Genomic DNA, 24,016 nt, shown 5'->3' on the forward strand with positions numbered 1-24,016 from the left:
ATTTTAGGTCAGGATGTGATATGTATTAGCTATATATAGATATATTACACATATAATATACATAGCTATACCATTTTTTGCTATGTTTAATAAAAATATGTAGAAGTTAATCATGTTAAAATATTAGTGATGTACTTAAATATAATACACACATAGGCAATATTGTACAATATTGCATATATGTACTATAATGTGTGAATATACATACGTTGCAGATAGAAGTTATCAATGCTAAGCTGTTTATGCATTCTCTGTGTTTAAATTAATTAATGTGCAATATTAAAATTGTATACATATATAAAATATATATATATATATAATGCATGTATATATATATATATATATATATATATACACACACACACATAAAATGAGGATTTATCAGAGGATTCGTAATTTGATTTTTTTTTTTAAGATGTTACGTCTGATCATCTGCGTTTGATTATCGTTAGCTTTGATTTATGTTCGTTGTATATTCTGATATTGAAATATAAAAGTATATATCACTAATATTTGATCATAAAAAAATATATCTCTTTTTATTAAACGTAGAAAAAAGAAGACATCAGTACACCTTTTTGTTATACGTAACAAAAAGAGATGAAGTAGCTACACACATATGTGAATATGAATTAGAAATATATTTTATAATGTGTGTACACATCATAATGCACATAAAATATAATTTTAATATTCACTAATAGACTGTGTCTATATTATATCTGCATGAAAAGCTAAGTATGAGTAACTTCTATCTCTTTTTATTATGGGCCTTCTACAATAACACATTAGTTACAAATCAGAAGTCAGAAGCTAAAAATTGATCAATCACAGCCAATTTTTAGCGTTTGACTTCTTATTTATGGCTGATTTATGGCTTATAATTGTAAAAGGCCCATTAAACATAATAAAAAGAGATGGAATAGTTACATATGTATGTGCAATGTATTTACGTACTGACATGTTACATCCTAAGTTAAAATGACATTGGGAATAAAGGAAAAAGTGCTATTACATTACACGTGTATACATGTATTTCAAATACATGGTTGCATCCGAAAATATATCTAAGTCACAGTCAGAGTGTTCATTTAGTAAAAATATACTTATTGTAACTTGCTGTTAGTCAACGTACATTGACCTGTAAGTGTATATATTTGCTAAAACACTTTGAATATAATGTACTTACATACATTTCATAAACGTACAGCATCGTACAAAAATTATGCATGTGACTATTGACTGTGTAATGTATGTTGTATATATATATACATATATATATATATATATATATACATATATGTATAACATATATATTATATAGGGTGTCCAAAAAGACTCCGGATTTAGGAGCTGAATATAAAGGTGACTATAACTAATCGTAAAGGAATGTGAACGTGTATCGGCATGCATAGTATGTCAAAATATAATGCGTTGCCCTATGATTCACGTTCTACGATTCAATTACGACCATCCTTGTGCTAAGACTATTACATAACGTTTTTAGAAAAAACGTTTCAGACAAAAGTTGTAAGGTTTCAAAGAAACTATTTATTGATATTCAGTTTTTTTTCTTCATTAGTTTCTTTGTTTCGGTTATGTCAAGCAATTAGCTTTTGATTCCATCATGACAATGCATCTATTTGCATTTCTTTAATTGCAGACGCAAAATTCTATAAATTGGTTTCGTAATTGTATTTCACCAAATTTAATAATCGAAATTCTTCTTCCAATAAATTAACAATAGTCAGTCCACGATAAACGCCTCTGACATTTATCTGTAATTAGCCAAAGCACAATTTACGGCTGTGGCATTTTGTTATAGCTAGCCAGCTCACGATTAACGCCTCTGGCAGTAAATTAAAAATAGTCAGCCCACGATGAACGCCTCTGACATTTGTCTATAACTAGCCAAAATATGATTTATGGCTGTGACATTTTATTATAGCTAGCCAACTCACGATTAACGCCTCTGGCAGTAAATTAAAAATAGTCAGCCCACGATGAACGCCTCTGACATTGGATCATAATTAGGCAAAGCGCAATTTATTGTTATAACAATAAATTTAATCATATCACTTGTATGATAAATAAAAGTGATATTTTTACGAATAACATAAAGATGCTAACCTTTCTCATTCTGGCTTTATAGGGTGCCAACAAGAAACACACATCACAATAACCAATTTTGGCCTTCTAGAGTGCTTTCCAACAAGAGACACGGTGCATTATTACAATCTTGTTCGATAATACAAGGATGAGATATTGTACTGAGTCGCTTGTTATAAAGCACCCATAACCTTCTCTTATCAAAGGCAGACAATATTCTGCTACTATTTTTTCTATTTTGTGAACAAAATTTTCTTGGGAAGTATGATGTGGTGTTGGTTATCGTGGTTGCTTGGTCAAACAGTATTTGAAGTCCTGTTTCGACGTTATGTTCTGATAGTGCCGACTGTGTGACGTGTTTCAGTCTAACGTCTCGTTGGTGTTCTTTTATCCGTAGGTTTAGACCAAGAAAATACAGAGAAGCCATAGAAATACAAAAACACCCTAACAATCTAAACAGGGATAATGGCTATAACATAAGTAAGATATGGAAGACCATCCTCCCGACCAGCAAAGATCGACCAAGATTCCACTATCTGTCTCCCCCATTACTCTAACCCCCCCCCCTCCACAAAATCTCCCACCTCAACAAGTAGCGTAACATAAAAAGGAAGGACCTGGAGGAACAGCTCAGTATCAGGCTGCTCCTCGCCCTGATGAAGTGGACTGCAAGGCCCACGAAACGTTGGCACATCAAGAATGGACCAAGACATGGAGAAAACCCGCGAAGCACAGATTAGTTATATAGAAAGCACCCATGGAAGCATCAAGAAGATTAATTAAATAAAAATATATTTAGCCTGTAATATATGTTTGTTAACAATGTCTTCAATCACTTATTTAAAAAAAAAAATTATGAAAAAAGAAAAAAGGAATTGATCATGAGATCTCTAACATTCAGATCTCGCATCTTACGCGTGAGACCACGCCGAGGTTTTGCAAATCTTTTCTATGAACGTGGTATATAAGGCTCATGGAAAATCATAGAAATATCCCGTAAATTCGTGTTTTGAAATTATTTTTGCTATTATACATAAATTGGAGGGATATAGGATTAGCATAATTTATTAAAACTTATATTTTATCTATAATGTTCCTTCTCCTCTTAATTATACGTATTGAGCGGCCGAAATTTTCCAGAAAGCATTTTCGGTCGCTAGAAACAAGCGACCGTAGAGAGATGGGGGGAGAGGAGAGGAGAGGAGAGGAGAGGAGAGGAGAGGAGAGGAGAGGAGAGGAGAGGAGAGGAGAGGAGAGGAGAGGAGAGGAGAGAGAGAGAGAGAGAGAGAGAGAGACTCTGAAGGATAGACTCGCTGTTTCGTTCGACGAGCCCAGCTCGGCATGCGAAGTCTCACCGATTACAATCGGAGTTTCTATCCTTTTTTGTTTTTTCTCTGTCTCACTCTGTCGTACTTCTGTTTCAATAATTCGTTCTGCAATTCAAGAATGTGATTTCTATCGATTCTGGCATCATCATCGATACATCAAGAACGCATGATTCCTTCTCTAAACAACGATCTTGATGTATATTTCTATATATACAAAAATATATTATTATGGCGTTTTCGGCTGATAATATATTGCTGATTTATTTACAATGGTTCAATCCATTTCTATAGTTGAATAGCAATACTACTTCGTTTGCGCGCGACCGATAGGAGGAATGGCGCTTCTTACTAAGACTCGACATCCGAGTCAAAAATGTGCTGTATACAATAATTTCAGACCTTGCATAAGTAGCTGGCGATTTACAGAAAACCTCAAAGAACAATACTATGCTTGCAGAAACGAGTTACGAGCTTTAGTATAAGAACAAAGTGTATTCGAAAATTTCATTTATATGCTACGTCTGTTACGAGATTGCCGCTTGTCGTTCCGACATCCGAGCAGAAAGAAAGCTCAACCGAAACACATCACGTTCCGAACCTTGATATATGCATGTGTAAATAATTCAGTAAATAAAGTTTAAACATGTGTTGTATATATGTACACGCACACACACACGCGCGCGCGCGCACACGCGTATGTATGTATGCTATTATATATGCATATATATATATATATATATATATATATACACATATATATACACATACATACATATACATACATGTATATATATATGTATATGTTATTTTATATATATGCATCAATAATTTACTAAATAAAATGTATGTAAAAGACAGAACAGTGTAATTAAAATAATTATCTTCATTTGTATTCATATGTAAATAATATGGTATGTTTCTTGTTTAGGAAGAAATTATTTCAACAAAATTGAAATAACTAATATCATATTTATTTTATTATTTTTCCTCTCAAAAGAAAAAACTTTGACCAGGGCACGTTTTGATTGATATGGGCCTGAGTAGATCGATAATTCAGATCATTTCTATGGTTCAGCGACGCACTTTTCATGACAGCGCCGCTGTCGGAATATCGCGGAACTAAAATACTGCTCAGTTTCATGGCTACACGTCAATTTCACTCGTAATATACAAACGAAATTTTTGTACACGCCTTTCTCTTATACTAAAACTCCTATCGCGTTTCTAAAAGCATAGGATTGTTCGTTTCGGTTTTCCGCAATTCGCCAGCTACTTTTCATGAACGTGCAAGATCTGAAACTCTTATATGCAATACATATTGTGATGTGTTGACTACAGAAGCCGATAACAAAACTGTAAGTCTTTAATTTTCTTTCGTTTTTCGTATTCAAATGTAACTGGCGACTTGTTGTCGATACTTTAATTGTGGAGAAGGATTTTTCAATCCATAAACTCAGTTACGAGAAAGGCGTTTTTAAAATTTAATGATAAAACAGGACACTCCAGCATCCCCTTAAGGAGACGAAATTTAGCCAGAAAGGCTAAAGGTAGCACGCTCTTGCACAACGTGTTCTGGAATCAATCCTAGACCGTTACAAGCACTAATGAGTAATCTCCCGCGATCGCGAGTCTCGCCAACACTGCCATTTTCTATGACAGGGGTAGACTATGCCGGAACTTTCTTAATAAAGGATCGTAAAGGTAGAGAACACAAAACGAATAAATGTTACGTTTGCGTGTTTGTATGCTTCTCGACAAAGACTTTGCACCTGGAGCTTGTATCTAATCTAAGGAGGCATTCATTAGCAGCGCTTCGTGTTGCGTCGAAGAAAACCTTCGCATGTATACTCCGACAATGGAACTAGCTTCGTTGGAGGCAATAATGAACTTGTTGAGTTCGGGAGATTTTTTGCTCAAGAATGCAAAAACCTGGGTAAGGCGATAGAAGAATTGGGAATCTCTTGACATTTTCCTTCTTATTCGCCTCATTTTGGTGGATTGTGAGGCTGATGTAAAGACAATCAAATATCATCTGAAAAGTGTGACGGGAAATGCATTGCTAACCTTTGAAGAGCTTTATACATTTTTAACGCAGGTGGAGGCACTGTTAAATTCTCGACCCTTAACCCCACTATTTTCAGATCCAAATGATCTTGCCTCTCTTATTCCGGCTCATTTTTTTATCGGGAGAACATTCACATCGGTAGCTGATTCAAGTCTGGATTATGTGAAGGAATCAAGATTGTCCAACTGGCAGAGAATTCAGTAGTTGCAGCAAAACCTGGGAACGCTGGAACAAAGAATATATTTCTGAATTGCAAAAAACAAAATAGAAGAAATCCTTTCCCCCATTGGAAATCAATAGACTAATCTTGATAAAAGAAGATAATCTGCCGCCTTCTAAGTGGAAGCTGGGACGAGTCATGAAGGTTCACCTTGGATCCGACGGAACAGCCAGGGTTGCATCCATAAGGACATCCGCCAGGACCGTGCGCAGAGCTTTAACCAAGCTTTGTCCTCTGCCTCAAGATGAAGTTGAGGCTCATGTTTAAATGTTGATAAAATTAAATTTAAGAATTATGTAACTGATTCCGAGGTTCTTTTTTTAATTGATCAGTCAAGTTGATCGCTTATTTTCAGAATTTATCAATTTTAGTAAGACATCTATTTATTTGTCTACTCCATTATTTGTATTTGAATGTCTAAGTCTTCACCGTCCGGAATTTTATGTTACGTTCACTGGACTCATGATTCAGATTTATTTTTTTTGTTAATGGTATTCTGTTTCTTTGATTTCGTGCCATTATTACATTGTTCCGCGACATGCAGCGACAAAGGCGCCTCAGACGGGCATGTTAAATAATAATATATATGGAAAATATATAGGAAAAAGAATTAACTCCATAATGAATAAACCAATGCAACATAAAAGTAATGTTAATATCTCAAGAGACAATACTAAATGGTTTACAATTTCTTATATACAAGGATTTTCTAATAGATTCGAGAGTATTGTGAATGGAATAAATCACAGAATTTCATTTTTTAGTATCAATAAATTGAACAAGTTCATCAAGATTCAAAAAGATCCTTTCTACATGAAACAAAAAAGAACGTTATTTATAGAATTAAACGCAATGATGTGGTGCAACTTATGTTGGTCAGACAGGAGGAAATTAAAAACTAGAATAAATGAACATCAGAGTCACATATGTTGGAACACTTTTTCCAGATCTGTTATCACTGACCATAGGATCGCGGTCATGATTTCGATTGGAGCAATGTAGATATTCTGGAGAATTTTTGTCATAAACGCTTGATCTCAGAAAAATGCTTTGTATTAAAACAAAAGAACGGACTTAATTTATAAACAGACATCGAAAGTCTTGATCAGTATCATATGCGGATATTCTAGAGAAATTGACAAGAATTTAACCTAATCTTATATTTTATATATATATATATACTATATATATATATATATATGTGTGTGTGTGTATATATATATATATATATATATATATATATATAGATAGTATATAAAAGAGGCAAAGAAAAAGTCCAAAAATGTAAAGCGATATTATACAATAATAGTATCAGTCAATGAAGAAGAAAGCAAACTGATGAACAACAAACGATTGAGATATTCAATACAGACAAATGCTACTTTTCCTACTGCTGTGATAGAGTTAGATGATTGTATTATATTAGTCGGTCAAGTAACTGGATATATTTCGACAGCAGATGAAATGGCAAGTCGCAGAAGAGTTCTAGATAGTCGTGAGATATCTCTTTCTTCAGTAAAAGAAAATGTCTTACCAAAAATAGTAAATTAAATGATGATTCGTTGGATTTCTTCTTATGCGTTGTGGTAGAAACTTCTTGTTTTGAAATACAAAGCGTACGTTACATTGAATATCCACAACTAGTTAGAGCCAGTTATAACAAAAGTGTACAAAATAGGAGGCAATTGTACTGATACGTTATTTATTTTGACGGAATCAAAATGTACGTGTATAATAGCCTATCGGACTGTACATACGATGGCATCAAAAGAAAAAGAATATATAAGAGATCGTTTTCCATAAATAATATCTATCTAAGCTTAGAAAAGCTTAGATAGAGAGATAAGCTTTGGAAAAGTCCAAACTCAACCGGACGTGTACGTGTTGTGGAATTTATGCGGCAGCTTTTGCAATGGATATAGTCTTGGATAGAAATCTTTACAAAGAAAGTTATTCGAATGATGTTGAGTGTATGAGGCGATATTTTGTCATAGAAAACCATGAAATTTTGCCTTTTCTGAGACAATAAATATTCTTTAAATGATATTTTATAAAATATTATTATGCTTTAGATGATATTTCATAAAATATTATGCTTTAGATGATATTTCATAAAATATTATTATGCTTTCATAAGAAAGTCTGCAAAATATGATACCGTCAAAAAAGAAAGTACATATTAACTTGTATATATATATGCCCATATATTTACACATTTTATGGATTAAATACGACAACAGAGAAACGAAGAAAAATTTTTGACGTTTCATGGGAAATGGGCGATGGAGGGGCCCATCCTATATTGTCAAAATTAATATTCCTAGAACATTCAAAATGTTCAACTAAATTTTGAATGTTTTAGGAATATTTTTTTCTGCAAAGAACGCTTGTGGCTATCGGTGCGGCTGCCATGCGCAATATGGCGCCGATGATTACCAATCAAAGGCGAAGGACAATTGGCGGGAAATCGTTAGGTTGAGAATGAATGCTACTCATTGCTTCTGATTTTCATGCCATAAGGCGATTTAATACAAACTTGATATTAAACTAACTAAATATTAAGATTACAAAATAGAGATTGCATGTGTAAGACGGCTTGGATATCAGCATTGTGTCACGAAGTTACAATACAAGAACTATGAAAATATACTCTAAGTAATTATCCGACGACGCTAATAATTATCACAGACATGAACGGTGATCGGTATCAGTCTCGCGGTATACACAAAGTAATTCGGAATCTTAACTTCTGAGTTCTAACTTACTGACTATCGCAGAGACTTACACGAAGGCTGCACGCGGCACGCCATGACACCAGAGAGAGCGAACGGAAGAAGAAGCGAAAAGAATGACCACATCAGCGCCGCGACGGACGCATGCAGCGCCGCCACTGGCGCTCGCAGCGCCGCAGCTAACGTTCGCAGCGCCGCGACCAACGCTCGTTACGCCACAGTACTCCCCTCCCAGTGTAAATGTTAAAGAAAGAAATACTAATTACAATATCGTTAGAACGAGAATAACAAAAAATAAAAATAAATGGAACAAACAGAACTTATACATATTGGTCGTTTGCTTAACGTAACATTGCGCGAATTAATTCTTAAAACTAACAGTCTTTCGCTTTGTTGCTGGACTAGGATATGTCTTTGGTTCACCTTGCACTGGAATGTCAGTTGAAGACGAAGACGCAGTGGACGGAGTAGTTTCTGAGTCTTGGATTAGTACGTACGCGCGCTTAAGTTTGTCGACCGTGACATTGCTGGATTTGCCGTCGATTTCAATGGCGAAGACTTTGTCCGAGATGCGCTCTAGTACTTTATGCGGTCCGGTATATGGTTGATCCAGAGGACGTCTGTTGCCTTCAATTTTGAAAAAGACGTGAGAGCAATTATACAAATCTTTGTGAAAAAATAGCTTAGATCTAATGTAATGAGAAGTCTAGGCCGCAACTTTTGCATAATTATGCGGAAATCCTCAACGAAAATTCGTGGGTCGCTCGGCATTTCTTCAGAGGAGAAAAATTCACCTGGTACCTTGAGCGTAGTGCCGTACACTAATTCCGCTACCGAAGCGCCTAGATCTTCCTTGAGACAAGTTCTCAGTCCTAGTAATACTACTGGCAGTATATCAGTCCATTGAGTTTCATCGTGACACATTAATGCTGTTTTTAGAGAGCGATGCCATCATTCGATGATGTCATTAGACTCTGGGTGGTATGCAGTCCGACAACGTTTAGAGCCGATGAGTTTGGTTAATGTGTCGAACAGCTGCGCTTCGAATTGCGAGCCTTGATCGGTCGTGATCAAGCGTGGAGCTCCGAATCTGGCTACCCAGTGAGTGAAAAACATCTTCGCCACCGTGTTTGCTGTACAATCCTGTAATGGAATAGCCTCCGGCCAACGAGTAAATCGGTCAATCATTATTAATAAATACTTGAAACTTTTGGATGGAGCTAGAGGACCGACGATATCAATATGTACATGCTCGAAACGAGTATCTGGTACTAGTATTTTGGTAGGTGTGGTTATGACGATGAATTTTGGATTGTTGACATACTAGATAAGTGCGGGCCCATTCTTTAATGTCCTTAGACATGGAAGGCCACACAAATTTTTGCGCAATTTGCCAGTGAGTTGCTCTGCCGCTTGGATGCGACATTTGATGCACCATGTTGTAAAAACTCGTCTTCGTAATGGTCCGGGAATGTAGGGTCTGATCTCTTCTTCTGAAGTGTCACAGTAAATATTGGATGCTGTTTCCGATAAGGTAAACTTTTTGAGCTTCAAAGACGTTGATGTAGATTGCTTCAGTTACTGCAACTCATCATCCGAAGCTTGAGCTTCTGCAATCTCTTGCATATCGAGACTAGTTGGCATCACGATAGTATCGGCGCGAGATAATGCATCTACTACAATGTTATCGGCGCCTGAAACGTGACGTACATCGGCTGTGAACTCTGAAATGAAGAGTAGATGACGAGTTTGTCTTGGCGACATTTGTTCTGATTTTTTCTTTAATGCATAAATGAGGGGTTTATGATCCGTGAAAATTTCGTCCCTCTAACATATATCGAAAATGTTTGATAGCCACATAGATAGCTAATAGTTCTCTATCATATGCACTACTTTGTTTGTGTAGGCGTGAGTTTCCTTGAAAAGAAGCTGAGTGGTTGTAGAAATCCGTTGCTGTACTGTTGCAATACCGCGCCGATTGCTTTGTCTGAGGCGTCTGTTTGCAACGAGAGTGTTGCATTGCTGTCTGGAAATGCGAGCGAGGTGGCTTGAGTGAGATGTTCCTAGACTCGTTGAAAGGATTGTTTGAGCTCAGAAGTCCATTCGTTTTTCTCATTGTTGTTGCGTTTACCCAGAAATTACCTTTAGCAATGATGCCTGTATGCTTGCGATATCTTTGAGAAATCGGTTGTAAAAGTTGAGCATTTCCAGAAATCGTCGAAGTCCTTTTTCGATAGCTGGTTCCTGGAAATCGATAATTGCTTGGACCTTTTCGGGCAAGGGCTTGATGCCTTCGGCGCTGATCACATGTCCAAGGAAGTTGACGCTCTTCTGTCCGAACACGCATTTATTCGGGTTTATCGCGATTCCGTGTTGTTGCAGTCTACCGAATAGAATCTTTAAGTGTTCTTTATGCTGGGTTTCGTCCTGCGAAGCGATTAGAATATCGTCAATGTAAGTGAAGCAGAAATCGAGTCCTGCAGTTATCCGGCCCATGAATCGTTGAAAAGTTTGTGCTGCGTTACGAAGTCCAACCGTCATGTATGGAAATTCGAAAAGCCCGAATGGTGTGATGATGGCGGTTTTCGGAATATCTGATTCGCGGACTGGAATCTGCTGATATGCGCGTCTAAATCGATTGTGGAAAATACAGTTTTACCGTGTAGGAAATGTGTGCTGTCTTGTAGAAATGGAATCGAATAACGGTCCAGAACGGTTACCTCATTGAACTTGCGCACCAATAGCCACAAACGGTGATCCCGACGTGATTGAGTGACGTTTTTGCGCGCGTTTGACCTCTCGCGTTTAACCTTACGCGCGCATCTAAATAAACCGCTGACATGCCGAGTGGCTCAAGCGATTCCCTTGCGCGCAATCAGGACAGCGGTGCATCGTCGCGTATAGTCGAAATACCTGCGCTTACGCGAGTCGGAATTAGATCCATGCCATTTTGGAAATCGAAGCCAGACTTCTGGTTCGTACAAATGGAAGCTCAATTCCTCACCGCAGGCATAACTGTAGATGACACGAGATATAATTATGTGATACAGTGCCTTGACGACGACTCTTTGTCCGAAGTTAGCGATATCATACTCAATCTGCCCGTGATGGATATGTACGCCGCGCTCAAAGATAGTGAGAAGTTTCGCGGACAGCGCCGAAAAGAAACTGCGTAGGTTATTAAACGAGGTTGACCTAGGTGACCGCCGCCAGTTGCAATTGCTCCGTCGAATGCGAGATCTCGCGCAAAATGGCGCGTCAGAAGAGATGCTCAAATCTTTATGGCTACAACACTTACCACAACAAGTGCAGGCTATACTAGCGTCTAGCAAGCACGAACTCGAAGAGCTATCGCATCTAGCAGACCGAATAACGGACGTGCTATCCACTGCGTTAATACCGTCGCAACAGTTGCGCCGACGAAAGCTAATTCGGTAGATCCGCAAATATCCGCGCTTGTAGATCGGATAGATAGATTGGAAGCTCGTTTATCACGCGACAGATCACGGGCCTCGCGAAATTCTCGTCGCAGAAACCGTTCAAGGTCACGATCGGAGAACAAGCCGTGCTGGTATCATCGACATTTCGGCGGTAAGGCCGTCAAGTGTACGCAATCCTGCAGTTGGAAGCCGAAAACATCAACGAAACAGGAAAACTAGAAGCCGAACTATCCCCGACGGCAGATGGTTTGGCCATGGCGAATCGCCGTTTGGTAGTCCGGGACCAGGTCACCGGCATCAGATTCCTGGTGGATACCGGAGCAGAGCCCTTGGGGCAGCCCACTGCACCTGGTTCAGAAGAGGAATAGCGACTGGCATCCGTGCGGGAAATACCGGCATTGTGTCGCGGAGTTACAATACAAGAACTATGAAAATATACTCTAAGTAATTATTCGACGACGCTAATAATTATCACAGACATGAACGGTGATCGGTATCGGTCTCGCGGTATACACAAAGTAATTCGGAACCTTAACTTCTGAATTCTAACTTACTGATAATCGCAGAGACTTACACGAGGTCCGCACGCGGCACGCCATGACACCAGAGAGAACGAACGGAAGAAGAAGCGGAAAGAACGACCACATCAGCGCCGCGACGGACACATGCAGCGCCGCCACCGGCGCTCGCAGCGCCGCAGCTAACGTTCGCAGCGCCACGATCAACGCTCGCAACGCCACACGCTTGTGGCTATTGGAGCGCGTGCTATGCAATATGGCGCCAATGGTTACCAACCAAGGCGAAGGACAATTGGCGGAAAATCGTTAGGATGAGAATGAGTGCTACTCACTGCTTCTGATTTTTATGCCATAAGGCGATTTAATACAAACTTAATATTAAACTAACTAAATACTAAATACAAATGTAGATTAGAAGATAGAGACGTGATTGCGCGTGTAAGACGGCTCGGATACCGGCATCGTGTCGCGGAATTACAATACAAGAACTATGAAAATACACTCTAAGAAATTATCTGACGACGCTAACAATTATCACAGACGTGAACAGTGATCGGTATCGGTCTCGCGGAATACACAAAGTAATTCGGAACCTCAACTTCCGAATTCTAACTTACTGACTATCGCAGAGATTTACACGAGGTCTGCACGCGGCACGCCATGACACCAGAGAGAGTGAACGGAAGAAGAAACGGAAAGAACGACCATATCAGCGCCGTGACGGACGCATGCAGCGCCGCCACTGGCGCTCGCAGCGCCGCAGCTAACGTTCACAGCGCCGCAACCAACGCTCGCAGCGCCGCGACTAACGCTCGCAACGCCACACGCTGTACGCTTGTGCTGCGATCTGTGATTAATCAGAGTATATTCTTCCTCACAGTCGTGTGACCAGTCACATGATCAGGCTCTCGATCTTGTATGTTCTCCCATGTTCTCCTTTGTCCTCAAGGAGACAATTAAGTTCACATTCGTCTAAGAAATAATAATTTGATCCACTGAAATGAAACATATATCCAGGACACGAAGGAGAAGAATCTTCTATGTGAGAAGAATCTAAACGATTCTCTGTTCCATGTACTGTGTTATAAGTCTTTACAAGTTATTTGCTTTAGAATTTTTTTCGAATCTTAATATCTTGTACATAATTAACTAAATTTGTAGTTTGTATTTTCGTTATCCCAAATGTAGTTGCATATATTATATCTAGTAGTAATTGTGTCTTATAGAATACATGTAGTAGTATCGAATATGTATATACATGTATAATAGTTGTATGTAATAGTGTTGTATATCATATTATTCATAATATTATTAATCATTATTTATCTTTTTTATTAATTACTATTGTATAAAAATATGGAACATTCAAAGACAATATTTTATAGAAAGGTAAGCTACAATACGGCTATTTCATTAGAACTTTCGCAACTGCAGAATACTACAAATATTAATAATATTGACAATAATGATAATACTGACAATAATATCAATACTGGAACTAATAATAATAACAACGATGATATTGATATTAATGAGATTTCTGATGTTTTAGAAAATATTTCTAATAATACACATGATTATTCTAATGATAGCTCACCAAATATGTCGTGTAGCAGTGTAAAAAATTTAAATTCCTCAATTAGCATCGATAACAATGAAAATCACTTTAAAGAAGAATTATGTTTACTATAAATAATATAAGTCATAGTACATTAAAAGGTTTACTGAAAATATTAAAATCATCGGGATGTCATTCAACTTTACCTAGTGATCCTAAAATATTACTTCCTACTCCTCAAACTAATGTGTGTAAACCTTTAGAACCAGGGATATATTCACACATGGGAATAAAACAGGCAGTAGACAAACTTATTTCTTTTACAAATAAACCACTTCATAGAATAGACATATTAATTAATATTGATGGCCTGCCCTTAAGTAAGAGTTCAAGTAGCCAAATTTATCCAATATTGTGCTCTATTTTTGATCATCCAAATGTTTCTGTTGTTGGGATATGTCATGGCTATGAAAAATCTAGTGCAAATGACTTTTTAAAAGATTTTGTGATAGAAGCAACACAATTAATACAAAATAGATTTGTGTATCAGAAACACATCTTACCATCAAAGGTTTTATTTGTGACGCTCCAGCAAAATCTTTTATTACGTGTACTAAAAGCCATACTGATTTTTTTTCATGTACAAAGTGTATACAGAAAGGAGAGTATATTAAAGATAGAATCTGTTTTCCTAAAACTAATTCAAAAGACAGAACAGATCAAAATTTTCGTAATCAGCTACAATCTCAACATTACATCAATTTTAGAAAACGTATCTTGATATGATTACAAATTTTCCACTTGAATATATGCATTTAATGCATTTGCTTAGGTGTTATAAAAAAGCTAATCGTTAATTTATGGCTTCTTGGAAAAACTCCCAATAAATTATCAAAAGATTCTGTAGATAACATTTCAGAATATCTTGTTATTATAAAACCGTACATATCATCTGAATGTGTAAGAAAAATTCGTTCATTACAAGAAGTTTAAACGTTGAAAGGCAACAGAATTTAGAATATTTTTGTTATATTGTGGGCCAGTTGTTTTATGGAATTCGATATACGAAAAATATTTACATTTCTTGTGCTTACATGTTACTATCAGATTTTTAAGCGATATCGTACACTATCTTAATTTTGTAGAGTATGTTCAGTCATTATTAATTTATTTTGTTAAAGAATTTATAGCTATTTACGGAGTAGAGTACATTTCACATAATATTCATGATTTAATCCATGTTGTTGATTGAAAAATTTTTGGCAATTTAGATTCCTATAGTGCTTTTCCTTTTGAAAATTATTTACAGTATTTAAAAAAATTAGTGAGAAAATCTAATGCTCCATTACCCTAAATTGTTAATCGTATCCATGAAGCAGAGAATATGTCGTTTAATAAGAAACAAAACAGAAAGTCATCAAAACAGGAAATATATCAATAATGAATAAACATTATACAGGCCCATTGCCAGCAGGCAATTTTGATGTTCAATATAAAAAGTGTACAATAGGCGGCAATATTTCTTTAACCGCACAAATGGGTAACAATTGTTGTTTTTTACGTGATCGCAGTTATTGTTCATAATTTTGCAAAACAAAGTAATGAGGTCTACGTAATTGGTAAAAAATTTTTAAATGTTAGTGATTATTTTATAGAGCCATCTCTTTTTTAGATATTTATTTAATAGACACATTGGGTGAGCTGTCAACATGGCTTATTAGTGATATTTTAACAAAATTTGTTATTCTTCCCACTAAAGAGAATGCATTTGTTGTACTTCCACTTCTTCATACTACAGTCTTATTAATTTATTCATATGACACACACGCATATGCACATACGGGTACGTCCGCACGCACAATGGATACAATATATGTGAAATCATATATAAAATGTTATTTGTGTTCAAAAGATCACAATATTAATTTTATATTCCATGCACCAATTTATTTTGACACTTTTCTGTGTATTTTTTTATTAAACGCATTAATACTTATTGATATTATTCCTATTTTAATCTTAGCGCTATTTAGTTTTTTTCTTTATTAATTATAGTTGATTGATCTTGTGATTCTTTGACAAGGTTTTTATATCTTCAAAATTTTTAGTCTTTTAAATTTCTTGATATATTATCTATCCATTGCGTATGCTTTTTTATATTAATTGCATTTCCTTATTATATAATATTATTCTTTCTTTCTTCAGTTTACACAATTTTGTAAATTTGCATTACCCTTTATTCATGGTAACAATTTATTGCTTTTTTAATTTAATTTTGTAAACTTTTTCCTTTGTGAATGAGTAATTGCAAAATATTAATACATGATTTTTTCTTCCAACTTATACATGTCTTTTATCATAATTATAATTGCTTAATTAAGATTTTAAAACAATCTCGTAATTCGTAAGTGATTTCGTCAAACTTCATTAATCAGTTTTATCGGAATATATATTGATCTAAACATCTTGTATAAATTATAAAGTTATTAGAAATATTGCGTGCGCTATACAATGAGTTGGACAGTGGTACATTTCATCGAAGATTTGGTAAAAGCCGTTCCGACATCGTGGATACATGATGAAGTTTGTTATTGGCCACTCTTTTTTGGATCTAAATTGACACACAGCATAAATAAATGTAAGAACCAGTACTAAATACTTGGACTCTCCATAAAATTAGGAAGCTTGATCATGGACGTATTTATGGTGATTATTTTTTCATTTGTCAAATAACATATTCTCTTTGCTTGTAGAAAATTTTTCTATAATTATATATTGTTTGTTTAGACAATTTAAAAACAGTAAAAGAAAAGGCAACATTAGCGGAGAAAACTTCCGATTTAACATCAGATTGTGATAAAAAGAGGAAATACAAAATTATCACTCTCATAATGATGACGATTCATCGTGCGATTCCTCATTTGAGAGTGTATCAAATTTAAAATTAGAGCTACCTGAAAGTACACATATTTTTCTTTAATTCTGTTTCAAGCAAACATGCGATTAATGCTTTGGATTCTTTTTAATACAGAACATAAATCGATATATCATTTAATAAGTGTTATACAACCAAAATAGATAATTTGGTATTAACCAAAAATAGACATTATCGCTAAGACAGATATGTTATTAAATACACGACAATCTTTATTGTCTGAAAAGTTTCAAAAAGTAGAAATAGACAAGCAAATGCAAAAAAATGCACTGCCTACTTGCAACAGGAAGATAAAAGAAAATTACTTGATACAAACATCTATCAAAACATGTAAATAAAGCAAACACGGAAGTAATTCTCCTGTATTTTATTATTTCAACTTAAATTTTATTTCGTATTTATATACAAAAACTGGAAAAAGTTATATATAAAATATTGTATCAAATATTTAATTTGCTATTTTTTAATATTTTTACATTAAAATAGATCCATCGAAAAATATGCCATGTTTGTTTGAGACATTAATAATGACTAATTGCTCCCGTAGAAGCGATTTCAGTAAAATCATTTAATTTATTTATTAATTTTCTTTTAAATATGTTACCATGTCACTTATATGCGTCTTTTATATAATATATATATATATAATATATATATATATATATATATTAGGTGTACAACTTTGCTTCCGCCGTTTTCCTATAGATGGCTTTAGGTGTAAGTGGTGGTCGAAATAAATAGATCATAGACGTCATACACAATAAACTTGGACATCAACATAATCCCATAGAAACATTAATCGATTTGTCTGCATCATAAAGTTATTCTCGATTGAAAATGTCAGTTTACGAGCCAAATTCTCATCATTTGCGGGAGATTTTAATTTTCTGTTTCAATATGAAGAAATCTGCGGCTGAGGCTTATCGAATGCTCTCAAATATTTATGGTGAGACCGCTATTAGTGAAAAACGTGAGTGGTTTCAACGCTTCAAGAATGATGATTTTGACGTCGAAGATCGGCATAGTGGTGGAAGAGAGAAGGTTTTCGAAGATGCAGAATTGAAGGCATTACTTGATCAAGACTTGTGTCAAAATCAAAAAGAATTGGCACGATCATTGGGAGTGACTCAACAAGCCATTTCAAAATGCCTCAAAGTCATGGGAATGATTCAGAAGCAAGGAAATTGGATGCCGTACGAGTTGAAACCGAGAGATGTTGAACGGCGTTTGTTTGCTTGTGAACAGCTGCTTGAAAGGCAAAGACGAAAGGGATTTCTGCATCACATTGTGACTGGAGACAAAAAATGGGTTTATTACGATAACCCCAAGCGCAGAAAATCATGGGGAGTTCCCGACCATGCTTCCACGTCGACGGCCAAACCGAATATTCACGGCTCCAAGGTCATGCTCTGTATTTGGTGGGACCAGTTCAGCGTAATGTATTATGAGCTGTTAAAACCGATTGAAACAATCACAGGCGATCAGTATCGAACGCAATTGATGCATTTGAGCCGAGCATTGAAAGACAAACGGCCGCAATACAACGAGAGACATGATAAAGTGATTTTGCAGCATGACAATGCTCGACCCCATGTTGCGAAAATGGTCAAGACATACTTGGAAACATTGAAATGGGAAGTCCTATCCCACCCACCAGGCGTTGCTCCCTCTGACTATCACTTGTTTCGATCAATGGCACACGGCCTGGCTGACCAGCACTTTCGGTCTTATGAAGAAGTAAAAAATTGGATCGATTCGTGGATCGCCTCAAAAGATGACTAATTTTTTCGACGCGGGATTCGTATGCTGCCCGAAAGATGGCAAAAAGTAGTGGCCAGCGATACTTTGAATCATAAATGTATAACCAGTTTTTTACAATATAGCCTCGAATTTCGGAAAAAAACGGCGGAAGCAAAGTTATACCCCTAATATTTTAATCAATTCTCAGAAAATAAACGCAATAGGATATTGCGTGATACAGTAGATGAGATGACTGCAAAAGAACGTAAATTATAATAAAACTAACAATGGTATGATATATCAATTTAGTATAAGTATAATTTAGTATAAGTAGTTCAAGGAATCAAAAATAGCACATTTTTCTGTTGCGAATACAAAATCCTGTTAGAAAAATTTTTTTTTATTTTACTTCTCAATTCTGTTAATAATTTTATTTTAGATGATAACTTTAAGGAGCAAGTACTATTTTTAAATATAATACAATTATGAATTATACAAATATCGTAAGATGTGAGTGTTTTGATTGCAAATATTTGTGCTAAGACACTAACATTTATAGAACTAGATTGAATTATCTATAGATTTGTATTTGACAAATTCGCATTTCCTTTAAAGACAGAATCAGAGATGCAAAAATTAGAGGATTATTTACTGAATAAAGAAGATGCAAATAAATTTGTAAGTAAAAATATTTTTGTGTAATATTTTGTAAATAAATTTCTATTAAATATTATTTTGATTATTTTAAAGATTAAACAACTGATAAAGATAGGAGGAATATCATGTAAAAGTATGATCAAAAGAATTCTTCAAAAATTATTTTCCGATGACATTGCTCAAATGTACAGTTGGATTGGCTTTAAAGGCAAAAAAATTTTTCGATGCTTTCTGTTATATCTACAATTTTAGGCATGCACTCATATATATTGTAAATAACTATAATATGATAAACAATATTGTTAAATGACTTGTTATATATATATATATATATATATATATATATATATATAGATGCAGTACAAAAAACACATAAAGTGTCACTTGCGAACATTGAAGTTGTAATAGAATTATGGTTAGTCAAAGCGAAAGATAGACAATCGGAAAAATCAAGATTGGATGTTTTGACACAAATGCACAAATGTGTACGTCATTCGAACTTCCAAGAAGATTCAATAGAAGAAGGTCCATCCAAAGAACGTTCAAAAACCAAAATGAAATCAAAACCAGAGAGTCTTAATCTCTAAGAATAGCAAATCTATTACAAATTCTTTTTATAATTCGTGTTTGATATTTTATTTTCGAGGTGAGCTAAAAATTATTTGCGAACCCTGAGAGAGCGCCAAGCAAGTTAATATGTAAGTATTATACAAATGTTACTCTACTGTTGTCCTATTACATTAAAATGTTTAGAAAATGTTATTAAAAAATTACATATCTACCAAAGATTAAATTTGTTATAATGAGGCAAGAAAAAAATTCTTTTTATTGAGAAAAATACTTAATATATAATATATTAAAGATAATTTTAATACATTATATTCCTTATGTTTTTTTCGCGATGTAATTACTTATATTGTCAATTATATATGTGTATTAATATTGAGATATCAATTACATAAAAAACTGTTTATATTTCTCATACATATATTATATTGTATATTTTATACATTTTATAATTAATAAAATGGAAAAAAATATTTGATATACAATTCATGAATATTTATTTAAGTGTACATGATATTTAAAAATTACTTGTTAATTTTTTAAAAATTTTATATAGGATATCTTATTTTAATAAATTGATATAATTGATAAATTGATCAAATGTTATGAGCTGATTTGAGGACATTTTATATTGAAGTAAAAACGTTTTCTTTTATATTTAATGATATTGAACCTTTATAAAGAAAGACAAAATCATTAACAAATTTTTAAGTTCTTAAAATCATTAACAAATATTTGTTAATTAATGGTGATTTTATACATATAAATTCTTTATAATGCTTCAATTTGTTAAAAAAATACATTATACGGATAGTATGTCCATTAAAATCTTTGAGCTTTCTTCAAAAATATTTTTTTATAAATTAATAACTTCTATTAGTAATATTTGCGTGGATATAGATTACAATGAAACATTTTGTATATATAGACCAGTGCTGGAATTTATTTGCAAACTTTCGGACGATTTTCAGTTTGGTTCCCGCCCCTTATTTCATCAACCCGCGCGCAGCTAGTCTAAATGTCGACCGGCATTTAGAATGAGTACGAATTGGTGAGGAAAAGTGTGGAAACCAGCTAAAAGTCAGCCAAAAATTGCAAGTAAATTCCAGCACTGATATAGACATTCCTATTGTTTTTAGAAGATTCTGTAATAACACTCCTATAAGTTCTTAGAACATTCTATGATGATTTAATGGAACATTCTATGGATTTTTCTGGAATTCTGAAAATAGTCCCAATTTCTCATGCTATGAATATTTTTAGAAGGTTCTTTTCATTTTGTATGCTTTTTTTGAGAATATTCCAAAATTTTCAAAAAATATTTATAGAACAATCCTAGAATGAAATTGTGCTATCTAGGTATGTGCTCTCTCTCTCTCTCTCTCTCTCTCTCTCTCTCTATATGTATATATATATATAAAATATACATTACATGGTTAATAGTCATAAGCATAATTTTCATACGACGCTGTGCGTCTATGAAATGTATATAAGTATATCATATTCAAAGTGTTTTAGTAAATGTATAGACTTATTGATCAATGTATACACTGACTAACAGCAAGTTACAATAAGTATATTTTTGCTAAGTGAACATTTTGACTGTGACATAAATATATCTTCGGATGCAAACATGTATTTGAAATACATGTATACACGTAATGTAATAGCACTTTTTCCTTCATTCCCAATGCCATTTTAACTTAGGATGTAATATGTATTGTCAATACATAGATGTATTACACATATGTAGCTATTCCATCTCTTTTTATTACGTCTAATAAAACATACAATACAATATAATTGTGACTTAAAACGTATAAGAATTAATAAAAATATTGCAATCTAATAAAATATTTGCTTTCTTATTAACAATTATTTATTCCTGCGCATATAGAGCTAAGCAAAATATATGCATCATTAAAGTATTTAAAATATAAAATTCAAAATACTGACAATATTAATTAATATTTGAATTATAAAGTACATAAATAATATTTTGCAGTCTTTTAATTTGAAATACAAATAATTTGTTTCAAATCGAAAGATCAAAAATATTTTGTATTTTATAATTCAAATATTAATTAAGATTTTGACAGTATTTTGAATTGTATATTTTAAATACTTTAAGGGAATGCTGATGGCTGAACTTGATCAAGATCGATAAAATCGATTTTATTGCATTCGCTTAGCCCTCTGGAGGCTCAGGCTCTTATTGCTCTCAAGCGCAAATGTTGTGAGCACTTACGTTTCCAGCTGTTTCCAGCCGCGCGCCATTTCCAGTCGCTCAGTTTGCTCACATGTTGTTTGTGAACATTTAAAACGCAATCTGAAATATGATTGCGTTTCCAAGTAAAATATATGTAACATAAAATACAGATTCACTGACAGTATACACAGTCGTAGTAGCACTTTTCGTTATGGTCCATTTTAAGTTACATAATGTGTCAAAATGTGTCACATGAATACATATATTGCACATATATGTGTAACTATTTCACCTTTTTTTTATTAAAGAGATAAGTCTACTGATACATATTGCTAGAATCTATAATAGTCATGAAATAAACTAGAGGGTGCGTCACCAAAATCCGGATAAATCGAACAATTTCTTTTTAAACAAAATATTTTTAATGAAAAATTAAATTACAAAAAATTCTTTTACATGGCACTTGGGGAATCTCTGTAAAGCACAATTATTCGATGTATCCCCCATTAGCTTGAATGGCGGCTTCTGAAGCATTTGCACGTTGTAATGTAGCACTATTCATGCCGACGAATGCTGCCTCAATAGCGGCGTCCTTAATGACGCCACATTGGGATACCGAGACTTGTTTGTGACTCTTTCAACTACGCTTCATACGTAGTAGTCCAAAAGATTTAAATTTGGGCTATTGGGAGGCCAAAACATATCGACGTTGTCTGAGAGCCAATTTTGAATCAAATGACTCATATGAGTCGGTGCACCGTCCTGCTGAAAAATATAATATATCCTTCCGGACGCCACAGTTTCCATCCATGGCTTCATTACATTCATCAGAACGCTCAAATATACTTCTTTTGTGACAGTTTCCCCTTTTTTAAAGAAATAATGGCATAACATCACCCTCACTGGACACAACAGTTAGCATGTGAACATTGGCCGGAAATTTTGTTCTGGCAACAACAGGGACATCCTCATAGGCGAGCCATTCAGTTATTTCTCCGGTTGATTTTGGCATCAACAGTTGAAAAATTTTTTCTTCAGAAAAGAACTTGATTCGTCTCGCTTTATTTTTCAAAAAAACAGCAATAGCAAATTGCAGCGAACAACTCGGCTTGTTCTGGTTCTGGCTCTCGGCTTCAGCTTCAGAGAGTAGCTTCTATCGTATTTTTAATGTGTACGATTTATATCGAAGATCTTTCTCGGCAGTTCGATTATTATTGGCTCGCTTACAGCAACAATCGATAATAATTTTCGCAACAATTACCCGGGACATCCGAAATCAGCGCTTGAGCCCTCAACGACTGCGAAGATCCTCGCGGTGCGTTCTTTCGAGTGACTCTTCCTCGCTGGCATACTGGAACCTTTGTTGGACTGTTCTAAAGCCGTATATTTTACCACAATGTCATAAATGGTTGATCTCGGATATTCAAAGAATCGAATTATTTCCGTTGCTGAGCGCTCAGCACGAAGGCCTTCGATGATCGCGACTCTTCGATTATACTCCACGCTTGATTCCAACATCGCGGACATTTTGAGAATATGACTGTTTATTAAAAGCATCAGGCTTTCTCGGACGCCAACTACAACCTCCGGAGACATAATATAGCGGAAAATTTAAATTGAAATTTGTACGAATTTTGATGACGCACTTTGGTGACTGTATATATGGGTTTTTAGTACTGACAGTATATGTACATGGATACACAGCTATAGTAGTGTCTTTTCCTATGTTCAATGTGATTTTAGATCAGGACGTAACATGTATTGTCAATACATGAATATTGTACATACGTCTGGCTACGTGTGCAGCTACTCTACCTTTTTTTTGTTACACATAACAAAAAGAGATGAAGTAGCTACACACGTATGTATATATAAATTAGAAATATATTTTAAGTTTTGTAATGCATGTATATCATATTGCACATAAAAAAAAATATA

At 34.7% G+C, this 24,016-nt stretch overlaps 2 pseudogenes; both read left to right on the forward strand.

Moving 5' to 3' along the window:
- Positions 1-14,653: 14,653 nt before the first annotated feature.
- LOC147908802 (uncharacterized) lies at positions 14,654-16,480 on the forward strand (annotated as a pseudogene).
- Positions 16,481-19,224: 2,744 nt separating this feature from the next.
- On the forward strand, positions 19,225-20,121 carry LOC147908803 (uncharacterized; annotated as a pseudogene).
- Positions 20,122-24,016: the final 3,895 nt, after the last annotated feature.

Source organism: Acromyrmex echinatior, chromosome 8 (genome assembly GCF_024713525.1).
Source record: "Acromyrmex echinatior isolate Ae372 chromosome 8, ASM2471352v2, whole genome shotgun sequence".
In the NCBI taxonomy this organism is placed as follows: Eukaryota; Metazoa; Arthropoda; class Insecta; order Hymenoptera; family Formicidae; genus Acromyrmex; species Acromyrmex echinatior.